This window comes from Gambusia affinis, linkage group LG08, assembly GCF_019740435.1.
Source record: "Gambusia affinis linkage group LG08, SWU_Gaff_1.0, whole genome shotgun sequence".
NCBI lineage: Eukaryota > Metazoa > Chordata > Actinopteri > Cyprinodontiformes > Poeciliidae > Gambusia > Gambusia affinis.
The window spans coordinates 14,443,950-14,447,569 of NC_057875.1; the positions used below are offsets into that span (position 1 = coordinate 14,443,950).

At 37.6% G+C, this 3,620-nt stretch overlaps 1 long non-coding RNA gene across 1 annotated transcript; it reads left to right on the forward strand.

Annotated features, from left to right (window-relative positions):
• The first annotated feature begins 205 nt into the window (after positions 1 to 205).
• On the forward strand, positions 206 to 1,947 carry LOC122835440. Its single transcript, XR_006371309.1, has 2 exons — positions 206 to 274; positions 370 to 1,947. It is a non-coding gene; the product is annotated as an uncharacterized LOC122835440 (long non-coding RNA).
• The last annotated feature ends 1,673 nt before the right edge of the window (positions 1,948 to 3,620 follow it).

A 3,620-nucleotide genomic window follows, 5' to 3' on the forward strand; every position in this document is an offset into this window, starting at 1 on the left:
TAATGTATGCTGTGTTATTTATTGGTTCTCATCCATGTCAATGTATTGCATTCATAGTTCTGTGACATTTCAGAGATTGAGGCAAGAAAAAAAAAACAATGTAATGGAGAGAAAGACCTTCAACACAGCACAATAGAGCTGAAAGAAGCGTGACGGATGAGGCAAACGCCTCCATTACCACTCACAATTCCCTTTCTCACTACAGATCTTCGCCGTCTGCAGTTCGGCTCAAATGTACATGAGAATGGAAGCACACCCAGGCAGCTGCCTTAATGTGAGGTCCACACAAATGTACGGGGGCTATATGATGTTGGGTTTGTACTCATCTGTTTTTCCTCATCTTCTCTGGGCTCTCTTTCATCTGTCAAGGCTAATGAACAGATGTTGCTCTGCTGCTGGAGTCAGCATGATGGACTGAGTTGCTGGCAGGCCCACCCTTCTGCTGCGAAGAAGTGAGAAGGGTCATCTGGACACAGAACAGCATGCAGGGGTGCCTTGACTCATCTGTGTTTCCAACTTTTTTTCCTTGTTGATGCCCTCATCTCTGACATTCAAAAGCCTTTTAAGCCCAAAACCCCACACACTAAACTCTACCACCCACTGTCCTGTCCATCTGAGGCCTTGTCAGCCATTCTGTTCAACTGATCACTTACCTGTAATGTGCCCTTGTCCATAACCGGAGAGGCCAGCAACTGAAAAGGTCAAAATGTTTATAATAAGGTCAACAAGACCTCTGAGAGGAGAGGGAGGATCAGAGTCAGGAGTGATGGAAAAGTGTTTCCAAGCAACTGTAGCTTAGGCAGCCGAGCAGATTTTCATTACTCACAGTTGGTGGTCTCATCGCAGGCCACTATGCATGCCAAAGTGTCTAAACACTAAGTTGAACCAATTCTTTCTAGTTTACTGAGTTGACTCAACCTATCAAAGCATTACATTGCTCCTAGACCACTTCAGGCATTTGACTGTCCCTGACCAGTCCAAGGAAAATAACTACAAAAAGGAAATTAAGCATACATAAACATGTAATATGCACAGTTTAATTAGTAGAATAAATTATAGTTAGCAACTATTGTTTATTGTATTTCGTTTTCTTTTTAAGTTTGCACTTTGCTATGTATGACACAGCGTAACACATCAGCACAGAAGAGAATGTTATTTCTGTGTTTATGATATTCTTTCCAAATTGTATGTTAAAAGTTGTTGTGACATTTGTGATCCAAAAACTGGAAATACAAATACAATGTGCTGCAGGAAACCCAACTGGAGTTATTGCAGTGCAAAAGAGGTCGGACATTCCGTCCCACATTTTTTTTCCCCTGAAAATCTAAAACCGTGGAAACATTTTGCACAGAAAGGGAAAGAGTGAATAGTGTGAAGTTTTACTAAGAGGGTCATGTCACCATACATGGTTTTCTATGTGTGGTGACCCTGAATATGAAGAACTGACTATGTTTTGGTGGCATTGAAATGTCTTTAGTTTTGGTGCACAATGACTAAATTAACATCTGCATGAAAGTTACTTGAGGCAATGTCTTCCAAACCACGTGTTGTTCTTTCTCTAGATGAGTGAGAAGCTATGCTGCAAAATGATGTGAAACAAATCTTACAACTACACAGATTTAACAGATGCTTGCATAAGAGAACACATTAGGGAGCACTATGAGGTTCTCTATATTGACCAAGACCAATGAGAAACCATGCAAATCAATTCACATGAAAAAACATTATGTATGCTTTGATTTAAATAGGCAATAATTGTTTGAAAATGAAATAAGTACACACTGGGATATTTTATGCAGATGTTCACTTCTAGTTTATTTGTAAAATCCTACTTTGTTTTCCACTTTTAGATCCAAAGGTATGACGTTTTCTAAAGTGGAGAAGATCAAATATGTGGCAAAGCTGTATTAAAGAGAAAATTACTGTCTGTGTGGGCAGCAAAGTTCACATCGTTTTCTATCTCTATGGAGCTTTAGAAAAGTTTAGAAGTTTTTGGCAGAGTAAAACTGATTTTTAAAGCAGTCAAGTTACATAAAATTTTGAAAACCTGCTTGGCTTTTTATTACACTGGTAGCTTTATTTTCCTGTGTCTTAATTTCACTGATAAAGAAATGTATTTGTCCACAAGAAACACCAAATATACAAAATATGTAAAAGACTGACAGGCTCTGTAACTTGTGAGGGTATCGGTATAACTGATATGGCCTTTCTGTTGTCCTCTGGCTTTCAGCAGTCACTGCAGGAAGTCCAAGGGATGAGAGGTGTGCAGGGGAGTCCGTGTTGTCCCTTAATCCCAATTCAATATGAAATGCAATTGCTTTGTCTCACATTTTACTCCCAATCTGCCACACTCAACAACCTACTCATCTAATCTCGTTCCTGAGCAAAGAGTTCCCCCGATGAGGAAGAAGAGAGATTGAAAACAGGATGGATATATAGCACTTTGTTGAAGATATAAATTATATAAATAAAATAAATGGAGGCATACATACAAAGAGGTCTCTGTAAAAAAAAAAAATAAGTTACTAGTTCAGGAATAGTTTTAATAATCCAGCATGAACTTTATTTATATGAAATGTGATGTATAAGCTACAAAAGTTTTAATTTTCAGGAAACATAAAGAAAACAATCATATTATATGTTGAAGTGCATGTTTCAGTAGGATGACAGTCTTAATTTAATCTTAGTTATTATTCTTGTGTAGGATTGCGTTAATAGAAATATACTTTTGCGTTTTTATTTGTTGACTCATTATCACAACCCTCCACTTTAAGCTGAACTACTGAAAAACATTTAGTGATTCTAACTTATTGAGATGCACCTGTATGTCAAATTCAAGCTTTGTAAAATTAGCATAAAAAAAATAACACATGTATGCAGAACACTCCCTTCACATATGTCGCCCAGGTTACAGCAGGGCTCCAGAAGGTCAGTCCCCTGATAGAGATTTTGCGCCTGGTAATTTGGGATGACAGCCTGTGTCATCGAGAATGTTTTTCGAGGATACGATTAGCATCAGACCTGCCCATGCAAATGACAGGAAGACCTTAAGGGGTATCATTTTCTATTAAAATATGTAAGGGTTTAATTACAGATAAATGTCACATTAGCTGTATGAACTACAGAGACCTGAAGCAAACAAGTGATTTAGGAAAAAAGGGTGGAAGGGACCAGGCGAGCTCACAGCATAAAGGCAGTGTTGAGCTTAAAAAGAGAGGGAGGATTAGTGGAGCTATTAAGTGACATGATTTAGAAAAGTTGATTAGTTATGTTTCAAGGAACATTTAAGAAAATGATTACAGCAAAAGAGAAGCAAGTGGGTGTAATGTACAACATTGCGATTCCATTGTGAAACATGTTTTATCATGTTAATTATTATTGATACATGGGATAAATATTGGTTACATGTTCTTTTTCCCATGCAGTGGTGAAAGAATATTTGCAGAAAAGATGTATCCCTGACAGAGGATATGTATAGTTTTGTTCTTGTTAGGTTTGATGAGTCTTGCTTTTGCAATGGCAAAATGTGTGTTTTCACTGTATCAGCAGTCCTCGAGATCATTTTAAAATGTAATGTAAAATAATAACTTGGATGGATGGATGTAATGCAAATCTATAAC